We start from the raw sequence: 20,718 nt of genomic DNA, 5'->3' as shown, positions 1-20,718 counted from the left end.
TTTTCCGTTCTCGTCTTTCTGGCTTCTCCAAGTGGCTTGGTCTTCTCAAAGCAGGTGACTGATTTCCAAGAGCCAGGAAGTGGAAGCTGTCAGTCCTCTCAGTCTTCTTAAGGCCTGAGCTCAGAAGTCTCAGAATCCCATTTCTGCTGCATTCTGTGGGTCAAAGTCAGTCCTCGAGTGTATTAGTTATCTACGCTGCATAACAAATAATCCCAAAACTTAGTGGTTTAAAATGATGATAAATATTCCTCTCTCACAGTTTCTGGATTAGTCAGGAATCATGCAGAAGCTTTGTGGGATGTTCTGGCTTGGGTCATCACATGAGATTGCAGTCAAAATGTCATCCAGGGCTGTACTCATCTGAAGGCTTGATTGGGACTGGAGGGCTCCGCTCCAAGGTGGCTCAGTCATATAGTTGGCAAACTGGGGCTTGCTGTAGGCAGGAGGACTCAGTTCTTCTGTACACAGGTCTCTCCACAGGCTGCTTGAGTATCCCCATTATACTGATGAGGATCTGAGTATCCTCAGATGTCAGACTTAATCACTTCTGCCATACTCTTTTTATCACACAGACAAGCCCTGGTTCACAGTGGGAGGAGACTATGAAAGGGCATGAATGACCAGGAAGTGAGGATCACTGGGACCATCTTGGAGGCTGGCTACCATACAAGGCCAGCCTAAGATTCCAAGAAGTGGAGGAATAAACTCTACCTCTAGATGGCGGGAATGACCAAGAAGAGTTTGTGGCCATCTTTAGTCCACCAAATCCAGGCTCTAGGGGTTTAGTCAGAAGGGCTTTGTGCTCATAGAACTTACAATCTAGACCATGGTTTAGGTCCTATAGTCTAGGACCACACAGAAAACTAGTGGCAGAGAATGGGTGTGTCTGTCATCTTCATTATACAGATGACAAACCTGAGGCTCAGAAAAGACCAATCATATGCCCAAAGTCATATAGTGAATAAGTGGCAGAGCTGAGATTAATACTCAGACTCTTCTGACCCCAAGCCAAGCCCTTCTTTCCCTTATCCTGTACTGCTACTCGTTATGTTACCATGTTAACTTTTAAATAAAGGATACAAAATTGTATCTAGTGTAAAATGACAGCTATGTAAAACAAACTATGCTTTAAAAAAGAACAGGAGGAAATACAAACAAAATGTTGACAATTGTTCATAGGTGATAAGAAAATATGTGGTGTTTTTTTTCTTCCTTCTTCTAGGTTTCTGTGTTTTTTTCATACTCTACACTGAGCTTCTATCACTTTCATCATGGAAAAACCCAAACCATTTCCTGCTGTGGTGGATCACACAGACGCAGTGGGAGAGGTGGGTGCTGGGGGGTTGGCGGGTGGGGAAGGAGCCCTCCACCTGTGGATTTTGGTTCCTCCTCTGCTGTGTGGCAGTCATTGTGCTTCTGGTTCTTCTGAAAGGCAGTGGCTGTTAATTAGCTCACCTGTGCAAACAGAGCTGGGGCCCCTCAGGTGAGGTGTGGGAAGAAGAACCTTCTTGGAAGGAAGAGCTGTGTTGCTTGCACTCCAGGAGCGTGGGGAGCAAAGGAAACTAGAGGGCTGATGTTCCCCCTTCCTGATGGGATATACCTATAATGCTGTTTTCTGGTCCAAGCTCAAGGTGACTGCCTCCCAAATAGGAGTTTTTGTACTGGGATAACATGAGAGAACATTTGAAATTGATGCTTTCCTGGAAACTCCAAGATATGTAGTCACTGTAGATAAAAGCTGTTCAGTTGTTTTAAAGTATTAGACATTTTTGGTTGCCTGCAACCATGTGATAGCTTCTTTCACTTCTATTTTTGAGGCTTAAGCATATCACCCGATTGTCTTCCTGTATGCATTACACTCCATGGCCAGGAATTTTCCCTAGAGTAAACAAACAACAGCTTCCATTAATTGGGCACCTATTATATAAAGATGCTACACTAAGCATTTATGCATACACTTAATCTTTACAACAACATATGATGTGGATATCTCCAATTTACAGATGAGGAAACAGGAGTTCAGGGAAGTTCAGTATCTTATCCAAAGTCACATGGCTCAGAAATAACAGAGGCAAAACCTGAACCCATGTCCAAATGACCCTAAAGTCACTAGACTAATGCTGCTTCCCTAAAGAGAATATTATAACAACATTAAAAGACATTTGAGGGCTTCCCTGGTGGCGCAGTGGTTGAGAGTCCGCCTGCCGATGCAGGGGACATGGGTTCGTGCCCCCGTCCAGGAATATCCCACATGCTGTGGAGCAGCTGGGCCCGTGAGCCATGGCCGCTGAGCCTGCGCGTCTGGAGCCTGTGCTCCACAACGGGAGAGGCCACAACAGTGAGAGGCCCGCGTACCACAAAAAAAAAAAAAAAAAAAAAAAAAAGACATTTGAAATCTTATATCCCTAAAGACTAACTTAAGATGGCAGGTTTTTTTGGACAGTGCAACGTTCCTCTTTTGAAAATGGACTTTGTATCAGAAACCTCTGTGTCCCACTGGAGATCTTCAGCCACTGCTGGAGTGGTCAGTTCTGTGACTGCTCCTACCAGCTTCAAGCAGGTACAGTCTGACAGTGTCTTGCCTCTGGTTCACAGCCAGCACCTCAGACCCCACCCAGGGCATCTCAGTTGATGCCCGCTCAGGGCCAGGCCAGTGCATCCTGGAAGCAGGGTGCAGGCCCCTGTGCAGAGCTTTTCACCAATGGGGGCAGAAACCATTGGATAAATGTCTCCCCCTCTCTCCCCCATCCTACAAGGTGGGTCCTGAGATGTTTTTCTTAGGGCTTCTCAGTCTCTCCAAATCGAGCAGCCTGGAACATGGTCACCCCAATAATGCATTATCAAACACCTCTGCCTCTATCCCTGCTTTGCTTCCTGAGCCTCAGGTATGCTCCCTGGGCTCACATTCCCCAGCAATGTATTCACATGTGAGCTTTGTCTCAAGTTCTGCGTTTGGGGGAACCCTGGCCAAAACAGATTCAAACATTTTCTTTGCCTAAGCTCTCACCCAAATATAGACCATCTTGTCTTCTGAATCGCATAGGTGCTGAGTACAGTAACCACGTGGACATGGCATAGGCTAGCAATTTCACGCTTTTTGTCTCTAATTCTGTTTAACCACCTGATTGGGAGTGGACCTTTCCCACTGACTTCTAGCTACTCTATATCAGGGTATGTACATCATGTTTTCAAGATTAAAACAAACAACCAACCTTCCCGTATGTTGAGGTGGATGTATACGTCATTAAAAGACCAGCTGAGGGAGTTCCCTGGTGGTCTAGTGGTTAGGATTCCAGGCTTTTGCTGCTGTGGCCTGGGTTCAATCCCTGGTTGGGGAGCTGAGATTCCATAAGCCGAGTGGCCAAAAAAAAAAAAAAAAAAAAGGCCAGCTGAGCCCTCCCACTTCGGCTACTTAAGGGGACAGGAGAGATGGTGCAGGGCTGGGGCCAGAACCTGTTGACCCTCCATCCCTGGAGTTAACATTGTGCTCCAGGGTGATTCTGGGCAAGCCAGAGATTGAATCTCCTGTGCCGACGTGGAGTAGAGGGCACGGTGGTTGGCAGGCAGCAAGGATGGCAGGTGATGTCAAGGTTAGAGGGAAAGTGAGGGAGTGACTTCTGTACAATGGATTCATTCTCTGCGTGGAGAGCACTGGGAGGGCCCTGAGAGGCAAGGCAGAGAGTCAGCGGGGAAAGGGCGGGAAATGTCAGTCTTTCTTCCTAGAGGTTCACTCTGGCCCTGCTCCACATCACTTGGAAGCCACCATTCTGCCAGTGGCCCTCCCTCGGAATGACAGAGCTTTGAGACATTTCTATTTAATAACCTCCTGTCTCACATGCTAATTAGCAAGTAAATAATCGACATCAGCTGGCTGTTTGCTGCTCCGTGATGGCCGGGAATTATTCACAGGCGTATCAACCCACTGGGTGAGGCATTTCTAAAGCCCTGGAAGACTTCCCTCCAGTATCCCTTCCCACAAATGCTCATGTCTCCATGACGATGGTGGGAGTCCCTCTGTTCATGAACAGGTTTTTGTTTTTGTTTTTTTTTTTGGCCATGCTGTGTGGCTTGTGAGATCTTAGTTCCCTGACCAGGGATTAAACCCAGGCCCCGGCAGTGAAAGCGCCAAGTCCTAACCACTGGACCACCAGGGAATTCCCAGGTTTTTATTTTAGAAGGAAAACCAAACAAGGGAGAAAGATGCTCTTCCCAGCCCCGTCATCTCAGAGTCAGCCCAGTGGTGGTGCAGAGTGAACAGAAAGCACTGGAGGCCACACGGCCTCAGATCATTCTCCATGAGGAACCAGAGGAGGGAAAATCCAGGAGTCGAGTGTCTTTAGAAACTCCAGCTGTATGGCCGCACCTTGTCATCACTCAGAATAGTTCGTCTGTGAAAACCTCGCCTAACCCATCCCACTGCAAATCGACACAAAGCCTGGTTCTTCTCATCTCTCCTGCCCCACAGATTTCCTCTGGGGCAGCTCCCCACCCCCTTGGATTTCCTTTTATCTCCATCCAACTTCGAACACATGATCCATCACTTCGACCCCCGTGTTGTCAGTAACCTGCACTGTTTTGTATTTCTCCTCTTCCTGACCCTGTAAATTCTTGACTCCGATTCTCCACACCTGGGCCTGGCTGCTGAGCCCCACATAACCATCCATCCGACTCCGATCCTGGGAATGCCTCAAATGCACGGGCCCTCAGGGCTGCCCAGAATTCTCCCTCTCCATCGGCAGCTCCCTCCTTCATTCCTCTCAGTGGCTTTTCCTGTTCTTCACTGTTTCCCTCAAAGCCCTTGTTACTACCTCCCACCCACTCTCAAGAGATGACTCCCTCAAAGCCCTTGTTACTACCTCCCACCCACTCTCAAGAGATGACTTTGCCTCTCACTTTAGAGTAGAGTTAAAATAATAGAAGCCAGCAAGCAGGAATTTCCTTAACTTCCTGCCCTCCATCTATGAATGAATCTGCACCCACACCCATTCTTGTTTGCAACCAGCTTAAGTGGAAGAGCAAACCCTCTTCCGCCCCAGGGGCAGCTCCCCTGTCTCCGTGGGCTTCCTGGTGACCCTGTCCTCTCCTGCCCGGCCTCTTCATTCTGGTTTCTTAGCTCTTCTCAGCCCAACTCTAGGGAGACACTGCATCTCCAGCCCCACCTAAACTGCTTCTGTCAATGGCCTCAGTAACCTTCTGATTTCCAAATCCCAAGGTGCACTATTCAGATCTCTCCCAACTGGACCCTTCTAAGGCATATGTTGCTTCTTCCTTCTCCAATCTCTTCTCCTTTGGTGACAACATTCTTACTTGTTATTTTTTTGTTTGTTTTTTTAAAATCACCTCTCTGGTTTCTCCTCTTTTTTTTTTAAATAGATGTATTTTATTTTATTTTATTTATTTATTTACTTATTGGCTGTGTTGGGTCTTTGTTGCAGTGCGTGGGCTTCTCACTGCGGTGGCTTCTCTTGTTGCAAAGCACAGGTTCTATGTGTGTGGGTTTCAGTCACTGTGGCACACGGGCTCGGTAGTTGTGGCTCACAGGCTCTAGAGCGCAGGCTCAGTAGTTGTGGTGCATGGGCTTAGTTGTTCCACAGCATGTGGGACCTTCCAGGACCAGGGCTCGAACCCGTGTCCCCTGCATTGGCAGGCGGATTCTTAACCACTGTGCCACAAGGGAAGCCCTGGTTTCTCTTCTTAGTAGCCTTCATCTGGTCACCCCTAAAACACTATGGGGTTCCCCAGCAATTATAAATGCCTATTCTGTGTGCCATAGCTCCTGTGCTTAACTTTGTGGAAGCCTATAATGGTCTATCAATTTGTCAGTCTTTCTCTGCTAGATCTAGTGCTAAAAGGCCATCTTTATGTACTTTTTTTTTTTTTTTTTTTTTACGAATACTGTCTTCATTTCCATCCCCAGTACTCAGCACAACACCTGGTACTTACTGAGCTCTCAGTGATTGCTTGTTAAAGGTGCAGCTTGTGGCACCATGGACCCCTAACCCTTTTTTTTTAGATGTATAAGTGGATCAACTTTTTGTTTTTGTGTACTTCATAACCATTTCTCCTGCCAAGAGTGCAATGCAATGTCAAAAAATTGAAGCAGGGATTTCCCTGGTGGTACAGTGGTAAAGACTCCATGTTCCCAGCGCAGGGGGCACAAGTTTGATCCCCGGTCGGTGAACTAAGATCCCACATGCTGGGTGGTGCGTCCAAAAAAGAAAAATGGAAGTAAAAAATCGTACAGCCTTTTTTTTTTTTTCGGTTTAAGTTTCATGAGAAAATAAGAATTATCTTGAAATGCCATAATTGGGAATAATCAAGTATACTGGAACCTGTAGGCTTAAGCTGGAGTCTGGGTTGAGAGAGAGACTTGGGTGATGGTTGCGGGGGAGGGAGGCAGATGCCAGAGTAATAACTTGGGTTTGAATTTCTATGACTTCTATAGGTAGAAAAGATTTAGTTCACTTTGTACATATTGTACCTATAGATCAGCTATTTGGGGGACAAAGTAAGGAATCTTGTTTGATATCTAAATTTAGCATCACAATCCCTGGCCTTTGTCATTGGTCACTATACTGAGTCACAGATGCCAAGCTCTAAAATCACTCTTCATTTGTAAGTTCAAAGTACATATGTATTTATGTATATTCTTTATTTGATTTGGTTTTCATGCCAGCCCGAGCAGGCAGAATTTGTTATTATCCCACTTTATAGACAAGCACTCAGAGGCTCAAAGGAATTTAATGATATGTCTTGTTCAAGATCAAGCAGGTGGTAAGTTAGAGCAATGGAACTTAAACTCCAAGGCAGTGCTGCTGTATTGCGCTGTCTTTTGGTGAAGATCAGTGATATTTGCTTCTTTTGCCTTTTGAAGTTAGCCATCCTGTTTCCGGCAGCAAGGAAGGGCATTTTGGCAGGCACTGGAGCAGGCAGTTAGGAGGTCATGAATGCTGGCTCTCTCTTGAGCTAGTCTTGTGATCTTGGACACATTACCAATCCTCCATGAGCTTCAGCTTCTGCATCCGTAAAATGGAGAAAATAACAACCATACCTACCACACAGGGTTCTTGTAAGGTTTCAATGAATTAATATGTGCAAAGATCTTGACGAAGTGTCTTGCCCAGAGAAACCTCTTAAAGGTAGGACGTGTTAATATTATTATGTTATTATATGTTTATTTTTCAAAGCATCCAAATTTCTCACTTTTCAGAAAGAAAGTCTTCTTCTAAGGGTTCGTGCTAGATCTTATTGGCCTCCAGGTAAGGTTGACACTGTATTAATTAATCTAATATTTATATAGGGCTTGGCCCGGGCAAGGAGGTTTGGGGGGCACTCTGAGATGCACACTGCCAGCTTCCGGGGACCCTTGCGGTGGTGCAGCTCCAGGCACCCTCCTTCCCTCCCCATCCCACCCCCAGCCCAGGTGGAGGTTTTAAGAGGTGGCTGAGACAAGCTTTGGGCTGTTTCTCTAGTGCTAACTGCCTTTGTTGCACATTTCCAGCTATCCACGACCGGAACCCTTTCCATTTAAGACAAGAATTCATTTTCCTTTGGGAAGGCCAAGTGAAGCAAATGGTGATCCCAGGCAGTGATATCTGAAACCCAGAGACTTAATCCTGACGAGGCTGATGAATGTGTGTGTCGAGCTGTTCCTGGCAAACACAGCACCTATCAGATATCACAGCAAAACAACAACAACGACAAAAACGGTTGTTCTTTGGAATCAGTTTGCTCCTCGTAGGAGGGGAATAGGTGGAAGGGGCTGACTTTCAAGTCGAGGCAGTAACTTCTGGGTCAGATGTGTGTCTGGGACACAGGGATGGGGACAGGAATGTGTCTGGGAGGGTGGGCAGGGCTTGATGTCTTTGGAACCAAGCTCCAGAAGGGCAAGGCACCCTCCTGGGGTAATGACTGGGCCTGGTGATGGCAACGAGGAAGGGTGTGATTGCCGTTGAAGTATTTAAGCATTGTCTCACCAGTCAGAAAACAAGACTGGCTTGTTGCTTCATCCCAGCCCAGGGCCCTTCAAACTCAGATCTCAGCATGACCCACTCAGGGAACTGTTCTGAGTTTCTCAGTAGGCGAAGTCCAGCCCAACTAGCAAGTCTCCCAACCGTATTACTGATTTTGAGGATTTAAAAAAAATTTTTTCTCTTTATTTTTGGCAGTTGAATTTGGATTTCATTACAATGATCGACTTGAAATACGTGCCTGAGTGTGGTTCTTGTACCACCTACAGCAGAATCGCCTCAGGAGAGGGGCGTTGAAAAATGCATACTTTCCCCAGTCCCATTCCAGACACACGGAATGTCTATTAAAAATGTTTAAAAAGATCCTCCAGGGGGAGGCTGAAAATGTGTCTTTGTAAGCCAATTTCTGGGATTGGACGGGAACAGATTTGCCTGACTGCCCTCTAAACCCAAATCTGAGTTAATTTGTCAAGCGGGAGACCTTGGTTCTCGTAGACTCAGTTTCTCCTTCTGACAGAAGCAGGTTCTGTCTCCACTTGTTGCTAGGCTGCAGGAAGAGGAAATTAATATGCAAAGTGCTGGGGAGAGCGCTGCTGCCAGGCTGGGAGAGAAGAGAAGATCTTACCTCTCCCACACCAGGCTCTCCCTGGTAACCCCACCGCCGCCCCTCTCCCCAGCCCCATGGGCGGCGGCCCCTTTAACAGACCTGACCAATCGCCCGGCCATTTCCGCGGCCGCTCCTCAGCGCACTTGTAGAGTGCTGGATTGGCCGGGCCTGGCGCGAGGCCTGCTCCGCCCCCGCCGCCCTCCGGTTGGCGGCGGCCGCCGCGGGTGTGGGGCGGGTCCGCCGGCGGGGCGGGGCGGCCGGTGGCCCGGGGGAGGGCTGGCGGCAGGACGGTGGCCCGATCCCGAGCCGTAGCGGGAGCTGCGGCGGCCGTGGAGTACGGGCGCCGGCGCAGTACAATGAGGCAGCCAGTGGATCCGGGGTGAGCGCTCCCGGGGCCGGGTGGGGCGGTGGAGGGAACGCCCGCCGAGAAGGCTCCGGCTCCTCAGGGTCCGGAGTACGGTCGGGGGCCGGTGGCCGTTAGCGCGGCGGGGCGCAGGGGTCCGGCCCTTACAGGGCCCCGCCCCGCTGTCACGGTCTAGGTTAAGTTGACAGGGACGCCTACCCGCGCCGCCCCCGGGCGCACCCTTCTTTCCTTTGGGGCGGTGTGGGGGTCTGGGCTTGACCCCGCCGGAGGTGCCCTCCGGCCGGTCCCCGTAGCCTGCGGTCCACGGGCTCCGGGCTCGGCCCCGTCCGGGGAGGACCGTCCACAAGCAAACTAAGGGAAAACAGCTTGTAATTTTGTGAATGGGGCCCCGGGTTCCTGCCGCCCCCAGCGCTCACGTTGCGAAATGCCTGGAAGTCGAGAACCGCAGTTACTTTTACGCGGATCTTTTAGAGGCTTTCTGCGCCTCGGGTTGTTTTTCTCTAGCTCCTGAATATCGTGGGTGGCAGTGGGTGGTTTGCGTGCCTTAGACCTGAGGCGGCGGCGTCCCGAAAGCCGGGGGTTTGGAAGGTTAACAAGTGACATTGGGCTGAGGCCTAATGCCAGGTGCCCTGCCCCAGAGCTCGGGTGTGACGGCGGAGGCTGTGCTGCCGGTGAGCACACGAATGAAACGGTGGGACCGGGGATGGACTGAACCGTCGGCTTCAGTTGCGCCTCGCACGCTGCCCAGAATGCACGGCTGACGCGGGAGTCGGTGCAGGGGAGTTTTCCCCTTTTGAAAATGGTTTTTGGAAAACTTAGCCCCTAGGTGGGTTGATGGTTACTTAAACCATCGGTTGTTATGGTTACACGGCAGCCAATGTAAGGGCAAAGTCTGTTTCCACCCTCGCTCTTCCTCCAAAGCTATGAAGTACTTTGTCACTACGTCTTAATAGACGCTTCCCAGGGAGGGCATACTTTTTCAGAGTTGGAGGAAAAGCGTGGGCTCCATGAAGACAGGGATGGTGCCATATTCATGTTTGAAGTTCTAGGTCTTGACACCAGGGCTGCTCTGCACAGTAATGGAAAAGAACCAGCCTTTCACATGTTTTGATGGTTTTCATCAAAGGATTTAAAGGAGTCCTTTCAGGAGCCTGATGTAAGCTAGAAGGGAAACAATGAGTGACTTTTATATGGAAACCAACAAGGAAAAACGGAGGGGCAAATGATCCTTGAACTCTGGGATAGGGAGTGTTTGCAGAATCTAGGTTTTTGTGGGTTTTTCTTTTTCGATGCACAGCTTGTGAGATCTTAGTTCCCAGACCAGGGATGGAACCAGGGCCCTGGACAGTGAATGCACAGAGTCCTAACCACTGGGCTGCCAGGGAATTCCCAGGAGTCTAGGTTTGTGGGTTTAGAGCTCAGTGACACAGTGAAGCTTATCTCCTAGGAGGTACTGAAAGAGCAAAAGTGCCATTTCTATCAGCTCTTACCCAACCCTTAAATCATTTCAGGATTCTTTGAAATTCTTCCAAAAGTTGGTGATTGGTCTAGACTTATGGAAAACAAGCAGCCTCCTGAGGTGATGGGGGTAGGGGGGGATTTTTGCTATATGTTTTTTTTTTTTTTTGTCCACTGGGCCTCTCTGGGAGTGTCAGGGAAGGCTGGGATGGGGATGGGTAGTGGGTGTATGGAGGACTGTGGGTGAACTTGACTTGCCTGCACATTTATCTCCAGGAAAGGTGCTGTGCCTGAGAGGAAGGAGATTAACAAACTGATTCAGTTCAGATGATGGTGGTAATTGAGACAACTGCCAAGGCACCAGAGGGCTGGACAGAGAAGGGGGAAGAGAAAGTGCAGGAGTTTGGTGGGGCTGAGGGGGCTGGACCTTGTTGGAGGTTTGAAGAGCTGGTAGAATGTCATCGTGTGAGAGGACTGGAGAAATAGCTTTCACCAAGTGTATCGTTTGTGTATTAGAGATTATGGTTTTAGAATGCTTCTGGAAAAGAAGTAGGAAAGATTATTAGGCTTTTATGTAGAATAAATATATAGGATGTTTTGCAGTTTTGGTCAAAGTGAAATGGCACATAGTCAAAAAATATTCACTCAACTAATTTTTGTTGAGAGTTGGCTGTGTGCCAGAAACTTTGAGGCATTATGGGTATGATGGAGAAAAAAACAGGTCAAGAATTTGTTTCTACATCCATATGATTCACCTTCCCTCCAAGTCAAAGCTCTTCTGAGGATTTTCTGAAGCTCTTGAAGAAAGAAAGGGGAGAAATGCACAGAATATTACTTAAGAAAGAACAAAACAGAACAATGGGGAAATTCTTCCTGCTGTAGATCACTTTTGGTATCAAACTGAATCTTCCAAGACTGATTTTCTGTGTCAGGATTGGTATCTCTTCATCCTCATATCTATTGACCGTGTCTTTTGATAGTGTTAAGTTCTCTCTTTTTTTCCCGTTCCCCTGTCAGTTAGTTTATTGAGAAGTTCGGAAGTTCATCAACTGTCCCTGTCCTCCAGGTGCTTCCAGTTCATTTTCTTTGCCTGAGTGTCCCTCAGGGTCTGCTTTCTCCTGTCTGATCCTTATTCTCTCCTGAGTGTCCCACTTGGGGATTGCTGAGGTCACAGGGAATTGCTTGTTCCTTGATTCTGTCCCAAAGCAGAAGGTGGCTAGTATAGAAAAGAGCATTTGTTGAATTCCAGCTCTGCCGTGTGCTGCTTTCCCTATTTGTGTATATATCCTTTCCCGTCTCTGAGCAGCCCTCTAAGTGAGATAGTTGCTGGTAGCCTCAATTTACAGGAGAGGAAACAGAGGCTCAGAGCAGTTCAGTAACTTGCCCAGGGCAATAAGCTGGTTAGATAGTGGAACAAGATTTTTTTTGGCCATACCACACGGCTTGCGGGATCTTAGTTCCCCCACCAGGGATTAAACCCAGGCCCTCAGCAGTGAAAGCACAGAGTTCTAACCAGTGGACCGCCAGGGAATTCTCTGGAACAAGAATTTCAGTCTAGGACTTTCTGATTCCAAATGTGCTTTTTCCATCGTACCACATTGCTTTTTCCCAGAAGAAGGATGGCGGTTTATTATAGTCTAGCACAGTGCCTTCTTGGACACATGAAAGATCAGGTTCAGAGATGTTCAGAGAATTGCCGCAGTTAATGTGCTCATGGTCGAACAAGAGTTCGCACCATTGTGTCCTGCCTCTCTGCCAGGTGTGTTTTTGGGTAATTCATGTGGCTCTCAAGAAATCTGAGTTTACTGCCATGAAAAGTTGACCAGACTTACCAGGTCTGTATCCCAATGCTTCCACTCATCAGCTCCGTGACCTTGGGCAATTATTTTCTCTCTCTGTGTACCTCAGTTTCTTTATCTGTAAATGGGACAATATTCACATTTCAACAACGCTAAGGCAGCACAGTTTGTCTCATCTTAACATTTCTGAAAAGTATCGTATAATCTGTGAGGTCTTAAGTTGTAGTTGGCAGTAACTTCCTTTTTCCTATGTAAAATAATGGTGTCATAGTCAGTGGGGTTCTAGGTCCTATGAACCACGGTAGTACATTCTTTATCGGTAGTTGTGAGGATTACATGAAGTCACTCGTGTGCCTGGCACAGCGTGAGCACCCAGTAACAGTTGCTCCTGTCGGATGACAGAACGTATGGTTAACTGGTAGGTGGCTCTGGGGAAAAGCTAGGGAGCATCTCGTAAGATTTGCCACTTGGAGCCCAGGCAGTAATCCATGATCTGTGGACTGGAGGAACGTTTTTCAGTCTGCGTGAAGCTCTGTCCTTTGGCTGACTCTTGTCCGCATGAGAAGCATTGACTTCAGGAGCTAACCAGCCATGGACAGACAGCTCCCTTTGTCCTGCCTGTTCGTTAAGTTCTTTATCAACTTTAAATCCCAAGTTAAAAATAACTATCGTTGGGCTTCCCTGGTGGCACAGTGGTTGAGAGTCCGCCTGCCGATGCAGCGGGCGTGGGTTCGTGCCCCGGTCCGGGAGGATCCCACGTGCTGCGGAGCGGCTGGGCCTGTGAGCCATGGCCGCTGAGCCTGCATGTCCGGAGCCTGTGCTCCGCAACGGGAGAGGCCACGGCAGTGAGAGGCCCGCGTACCGCAAAAAAAAACCCAAAACCTATCGTTATAAGAAGTTTGGAAACGTAGGCTGATGTGAATACTCTTATACGTGAATTTTAAAGCACCTCAAGGTTCTATGCAAGATTCCATGTTGCCTCTTGCCAAACTCCTTGTAATGCTTAATTGCATTGTGTGAAGTGTCTGTGAGGTACCATTCATCAGAGGGATGCTAGGAGGTCATGAAAGCACAGAAACCCTGGGTTTCTGAGTGAGGTAGAGAGAGCACTGCAGTTGGTATTAAGAGACCTGTTTCCAGTCCTGGGGGTTTATCCTGTTATTATGTGTGTCTTGGGCACATCATTTCCCTACTCTGGATCTTGAGGGTCTCTTCCAAAATGAGGACTTGGTTTCTTAGTCTCCTCCCCCACTCCCTCCAATACAGTGTCATAGATTATGTGAGTTTATGAATCTAAGGATCTGAGAAATTAAATGGTTGAAAGGAAATGACTCCTGTAGTCTCAGGTCGATGTTTGTGCTAGTGCTTTTGTAAAGAGAAAAGAATGGGTAGGTGATAACTATATGAGTAACCATCATTTACGGAGAATTACTGTGTGCACTGTTCCTACTTTTAAACCTCACATCATCCTATGAGTAGTAGAGACTAGTGTCAGTCTTATTTTAAGATGAGGTAACTGAGGTTCAGAGAAGTTAAGTAACTTGTCCAAGATCACACAGTGAGGACAAGGGCTTATAGCTGGGACTAGAACTCAAGCTTATGTTGCTCCCCAGTATGAGTTCTGTGGTTGTTTCAGATGTACCCTGCCTCATTTTGGAATCTTCTCAAGCCATGTGCCCTGGAAGTTTTCCCAGTTCAAAAAGTGAGATTTCCCTCTGCTTTGGGGTAATGCATTCCTAGTCTTTTATTGTGTACTGACCCCTGTTTAAATTCTGAGTTCTCATTCAGAGCATCTGCTGCGTATTGGGAGAACTTTGTTAAACCTGAGGACGAACTCTATGGGAGCTGCAGAAGACTTAAGTCCTCTTTGGTTTTTCTTTGGTGAAAAAACCACAGGCCAGGTCACTGTGAGCATAGGTGGGACTGTTGAGAGAAGAATCTGACCTTTCTGTAGGGAAGCTGGTGGGGTGGGGAACAGGGTGGGCTTTGAAACAACCAGGCGACCTTTGTCTGTTGGGTTTGCTTGGAAGATTGGTTCTAAGGGCTTTACCCTCAAGACGATGATGGGAACTAACACACTGAGCCCCTCCCTGGCTTATCTGAACAGTTGAGAATGGAGCTGGGCGAGAGGAGCCCTCTTCAGTCACCACCTTATTTCGGATTTGAGATTTAAACCCACCGCTTGGATTGCTCCCGCAAATAACCTTTCAGAATCACAGTGTGCATTTCATAAGAGTTTCATTTCACATTTGTTACTTAAAGCTGACATAAGCTTGCCCATTCTCTTACTCAGTTTTAAGTCCTTTCTTACACCTAATGTTGTCTTTTAAGCAGTGTTCCTCAAAATGGTTCTGTTTATGGGCTTCCCTGGTGGCGCAGTGGTTGAGAGTCCGCCTGCCGATGCAGGGTACATGGGTTCGTGCCCCGGTCCGGGAAGATTCCCACATGCCGCGGAGCGGCTGGGCCCATGAGCCATGGCCACTGGGCCTGTGCGTCCGGAGCCTGTGCTCCGCAACGGGAGAGGCCACAACAGTGAGAGGCCCACATACCGCAAAAAAAAAAAAAAAAAAAAGGTTCTGTTTATCATTTGGGGCTTGAAATATAAAATTTAAAAATCTTTCCGGGCCTCCCTGGTGGCGCAGTGGTTAAGAGTCCGCCTGCCGATGCAGGGGATACGGGTTCGTGCCCCGGTCTGGGAGGATCCCATATGCCGCGGAGCGGCTGGGCCCGTGAGCCATGGCCGCTGAGCCTGCGCATCCGGAGCCTGTGCTCCGCAACGGGAGAGGCCACAACAGTGAGAGGCCCACATACCGCAAAAAGAAAAAAAAAAAAAAAAATCTTTCCACTGACAGGACTGACTGAACAGTGATTATCACTCATTAAACAAGTATCTGCGCGTCTGCTGGAGCCAAGCACTGTGCTTGGCATTGGAAATCCAATGGGGAGCAAAACAGATGTGTTCCCTGCCGGCACATAGCACATTACGTAGTCTAGACAATAAACAAGTCAACAGACGTGTGCATTGTATATATTAAATTGTGATAATCGCGAAGTCTCCTTCCTCTGAGGAAAAAGAACAGGCCCTGAGAAAGAATAAAGGGAGGGAGCCAGCAACTGGGAGTGCTGGGAAGAGCACCTCAAGGGAGGGAGCAGTGTGTGGCAAGTCTGGCTTCAGGGGAGGAGGGGATGAAGATGGGAGAGGCAGGTGCATCACACAGCAGAGGGACGGGGCTGGGGCTCAGAGCCGGACACTGCTTGAGGCACCCTGGGAATTTCTTACAAGGGTTTGCTGACTCGTAAGCAGTGGGGAACTTGGCCTGGAGGGTATGAGCTTCTGTTCTGGGTCCACATTTCCCATCATTCTGTGTGCAAAGTAACCACAGGGCGGTAGGTAGGACTGAAATGGCTCCTGTGCACGTCCACTAGAGTCCACTGGAGGCATCCTGCTGTGGCTCGGTGTGGGACAGCCTGTAACGTGCTAACCATCAGCCGGCACCTGGGCAGCGCTTGCCCTGGAGCCTTGGCAGTGGGTGCAGGGCTCACCTTGAAGTCAGGGTGGACCGGAGGCATTGTTCCTCTGTCTGCAGGTGTCTGCTTTAGTGCTGGGCTGTGGGAAGTGGATTTTTAGTCTTTTTTTCTGATAAGAGGAGGCAGAGGCCAGTGGCCTTATTATCAGGTGATCAAGCATGATGGCTCCGAGTTGCTGAACAAAGAACCCAACTGAAGGGACATGGTATGGTGCTTTCTCATAACCACCCCACCTCCGATCACACAGGAGGAGAATTTCATAAAACAAGTCACTGGCTTTGTTAGTTCTTGACCTGGCTTGGGAGGTTTGGTAAAATTCTATGAACCCAGCCATATCAAAGTTTATAATTACCCTACAGAATATTTGTTAGAACCGATTGAATTTGTATATAATTGCATTAGTCCTTTTTTTAAAAAAGATCTATTATTCTGGAAAAAAGTTTTGAATACACGAAAGAAAGAATAACATAACGAGCCTCGTGTTTCTGTCACTCAGTTTCAGTAACATTTTGCTAATCTTGTTCCGAGATAGTTTCACATATGAAGCATTGTTGGTGGATTTTCTGTCACAATATAAATGTATCTTTGGGATATAAAATCACATGGTAGATATGGTTCGAGAGAAAAAATTCCTGCATGCTGCATCATTACAGAACTGGTGTTAGTAGTTGAAATTCCAAATCTGAAATGAACATTTCTTGCAAGGCCCTTATAGACTTGATTATGAAAAGTAGGCACAAAATTAGATTACCAATTAATCTATGTATTTACTGAGAATATCAACTATATTGGGCAATGTGTAGGGTATATGTAAAAAGAGTAAGACAGTCTCTGTCCACATTGGCTTGTAAAATCATGGTCCCTTTCTTCCTCACAAGGAATCACAAAGTTATCTTCAACATTCCTGGCAAATAAAATATACACAAAGCCCGAACTATGAAACTAACTAAAAAGCACTAATTTTGTGGTGCATGTTAATTTAAATTCAGATTATAGCATTCACTTATAAAATCGAGGGGAACACAGTTAATATGTTGAAAGTCTCCATATGTTAAACTTTTTTGTGTATTTTTTTTTTAAGGGGAAATTCAAATCAAACAGCAAAGAACCCTGTAGCAGCACTTCTACATCTGTGCCGTCAATATGGTGGCCATTAGCCGCATGTGACTATCAAATGCTTGAAAGGTGGCTAGAGAAACTGAAGTTTTAATTTTAGTTAATTTTCAGTTAAATAGCTCTATGTGGCCACATTGATGGTTTTGTAAACCCTGGAGCTACACTGTTCAATCTCTATGGTAGGATAAAATCCAGCACAAACTAATTTGGGCAACAAATGCAACAGTACAGTTCACATGGAGGTCCCAAACTCAGTACATTTTAGAGAAAAGGAGTTTGATTATGTAGAAGGAAGAACTGCTTCTTGGGGTTCATTGTCTTCCTGTAAGAGCAAGGTTTTGGCAGCTCAGACACCTGGAGAAGTTAGATTTGATGTGGGATGTCTCCCGGGGCTCAGATCTTATGAAATAAGGAGTGAATCTCCCTGCTTGTGCTGCTGTTGCATTGTGGAAGGTCTCTGAGAGGTAGACAGGAGTCTGTTGAGTGACCCATGTGAAGGTTTCTGGAGGTAGGGTGACCTCAGCCTTGGGAGTTGCATTCATTGCCAGGGTGGTTTAGAGGCTCAGAGGAGACATGCCAAGGGCCTGGCTATCTTGATCACCTTTCTATCCCCAGCACATAGTAGATGCTCAATAAATGTGTTTCAAAAATGGATGACAGTTTTTAAGAATAGGTTTAAGAGCAAATAAGAAGAGCTTTAAATTTGTCTAGAAATTCTGAAAAATAGTTGCCAAAGGAAGTATGTGTAATACCAGTGAGCTGCAGAGTATATACAGCCAGCATTTTCTCCCGGAGGTAACTGACATTTCTCTTCACTGCAAATGCAAGCTGGCTTTTATCTCATCCGTTACCAGGTGCTGTTATTTTCATCTTTTAAACGTCTCTTGAATGGTTCTCTTTCTCGCCAACTTCACTGCCACCACTCTAGTCCAAACTACCATCTTTTGGCTTCGAAGGCCGCAGCAGCTGCCTCCCTCCTCTCCCCACAGCTGCTTCCTCTCCTTTCTAATCTCTTCACCCCTCTGCAGCCAGAGTGGTGTCTTAAAAATTCCCGGGCTTCCCTGGTGGCGCAGTGGTTGAGAATCTGCCTGCTAATGCAGGGGACACGGGTTCGAGCCCTGGTCTGGGAGGATCCCACATGCCGCGGAGCAACTAGGCCCGTGAGCCACAACTACTGAGCCTGCGTGTCTGGAGCCTGTGCTCCGCAACAAGAGAGGCCGCGACAGTGAGAGGACCGCGCACCACGATGAAGAGTGGCCCCCGCTTGTCACAACTAGAGAAAGCCCTCGCACAGAAACGAAGACCCAACACAGCAAAAATAAATTAATTAATTAATAAACTCCTACCCCCAACATCTTCTTAAAAAAAAAAATTCCCAATATCATCATGCCACGTCCTTGCTCAAAACCCTAGGAAGGCTTCCAGTTGCTCCCAGGATAAGAGCCACATTCTGAACCTGGTCTGAAGAGTGCTGCGTGATCCAGCCACTCCTGCCTCCTGCTTCATCCTGGGCCCGTGCCTCTCTCCTCCTGGTTTGTTATAGTCCAGGCACCCTTCCACTCCCAGCTGGAAGGGAGCTCTGCCTTTCAGGAACTGAACCACCTTGCTGCTCCCTCTTCAGGAAACAGCTCCGCCCCCTCACCTCGCTCCCCTTTTCTCTCTTGTCCTTTACAGCACTTCTCACTGTTGTTGTGACATATTCTTTAGGAGACATCTGCTTTTCCCCTTCCTCTGGGAGGGCAGGGACCTTGTCGATTTTGCTCATTCTTATATACCCAGTGCCTAGCTCAGTATCTGACCCATTGCACAAGCTTCTTAAATGTTTGCTGGGTGAATGAATGAGTGAATGCAAGCACATTGGGAACAAGGAGGAACTTGAAGGATGCTCTTTAAAACTTGGATTTATTGGAAGGATTGAAGAGTTTTTAGAGTCGAATAACCTGGGAAGGGAAATGGCCGGGGTGGGGGTCGGGGGAGAGTCCTTGGGAATCTAATGTTGGAGCTGTCCAGTGGGTTTAGCACTGTCTTACAAGAAAAGTATGTCTGTGCCCATGTCACAGACTTGAAAGGCATTTGCCTGTGGAGTTGCAAGGGTGGCCCTCCTGTCTGGCTTCCTATTCCAGCCCTCAGGAGGCATCACTCTCACTGAGTGTGTGTCCTTTAGTAGCATGGGTCTCCAATTTGAGATCTCAGGGTTGGAGTCTTCCATATGCAGCCCACAGTCAGGGATGAAGTAGTCTTTTAAAAAAAATTTTGTTTATCTTTGGCTGCATTGGGTCTTCGCTACTCTGCGTGGGCTTTCTCTAGTTGTGGCGAGCGGGGTCTACTCTTCTTTGCGGTGCGCAGGCTTCTCATTGTGGTGGCTTCTCTTGTTGTGGAGCACGGGCCCTAGAGCACGTGGGCTCAGTAGTTGCAGCACACGGGCCCAGTAGTTGCGGCACGTGGGCTCTAGAGCACAGGCTCAGTAGTTGTGGCGCACGGGCTTAGTTGTTCCTCAGCATGTTGGATCTTCCCGGACCAGGGATCGAACCCATGTCCCCTGCATTGGCAGGCAGATTCTTAACCACTGCACCACCAGGGAAGTCTCAGGGATGTAGTAGTCTTCCTCTCTTTCTAGAGAGTCAGGATTCTGCCCTGTTTGTATTTGCAGTGGGAGGGAATTCTAGTTGTGCCTTGTCGGGGAAGAGACTTCCAGCCACTGGGAAGAATGGAGGCAGCTGTGTTTAGACCTGACCCTGCAGCAGGTGAGGAGACTTGCCCTCTTCCTGAGCCGACTTCTAGCTGAGGGGAGGACCCTGCTGGTGCTCATCAGATCCTCCTGTTATGTGGGAGGGACTCGTAGGAGAAACCTGGGTCTTCACCAGAAACTTTGAATTTCTGAATAGGAAATGGAAGGACTTGGCAGAGACGGTGGTTAAATTTCTTCTACAACTTGTGATTCTGAAAGAGAAAACTGATATGGGATGTCTCTAGCTGGTTTCCTAGGTAACGCTTTTTTTTGTTTTTGTTTTTATTTTTGGAAGGAAGGGGCTGGTTCCCTAGACCAGAGCCTCTGATAACCAGAGGGGAGGTATTTCATGAAGGCCAGAGTGATGTTTTCTGGGAGACTTGCAAACCTGGTTAAGAAGGCTTTAAGCTGAATATTAAGGGTCAGGAAAATTGCAGAACCAGAGACCTCAGAGACCTGGGTGACTTAGCAGCAGTGCCGACACCGAAGTGGAGCCTAAGAACTCCAAGTGGGAGCTAGCGGCAGAGCTGGTCGAGAATGCCCCTGTCAGAGGGTGTGCAGGTGATGGCTCCGTGCCCTGGAAACCTTAACAGCACAGCCAGGTAAATGTGACCTGGCAGAGGGAGGGTTAGAATAGAGCAAAGTAGTGTGGGTATACCTGGCTCCAAAAGAAAACCCTCTGGGAGATTCACTGTGTGTGCCCTGATCATGGAAGGCTGACGGGAAGTGTTTCAATTATGATGGAAGGAGCGGAGGGCAGGTTAGTTCACCTTAGGACTCTGCCTGCCAGATGGAGGGGCAATGCTTTTTCTTCATAGACAGATCTTAAAACAGGAGCCCCCCGCCCCCGGCAGGTGTAGTAGACCAAGCAGATGTTTGTTAAGGTGAATTCCATGCACAGTGGACCACGTGGTAGATTCTAACCCTACCTTGCTGATAATTTTACCTCTGAGAGCAGGTAGAGGGAAGTGTGTGTGTGTGTGTGTTGGGGGGGGGTGGTCCTGCTTGGACCTAATGTTGACAAATAAGGAAGAGCCGGTTGACATTGAGGATGGGGTAAAGCCATGCAGAGGACAAGGGGGCCTGTGGCTGCAGCCAGCAACAGGCAGAGAGCTTGGTTCAGGGGAGGCGGGCGCCACAGCGCCTGC

General features: G+C 47.9%; 1 protein-coding gene across 1 annotated transcript in view; it reads left to right on the top strand.

The window, feature by feature from the left end:
• The first annotated feature begins 8,822 nt into the window (after window positions 1-8,822).
• TEX2 (testis expressed 2) overlaps window positions 8,823-20,718 on the top strand; it is a 110,707-nt gene continuing 98,811 nt past the window's right edge. The window contains exon 1 of the mRNA XM_060081520.1: window positions 8,823-8,956. The gene's annotated coding sequence lies outside the window, so the exon portion shown is untranslated. The remainder of the gene's footprint in view (window positions 8,957-20,718) is intronic.

Source organism: Mesoplodon densirostris, chromosome 18 (assembly GCF_025265405.1).
Source record: "Mesoplodon densirostris isolate mMesDen1 chromosome 18, mMesDen1 primary haplotype, whole genome shotgun sequence".
NCBI classification, from domain to species: Eukaryota; Metazoa; Chordata; class Mammalia; order Artiodactyla; family Ziphiidae; genus Mesoplodon; species Mesoplodon densirostris.
This window is presented reverse-complemented; position numbering and strand designations above follow the sequence as displayed.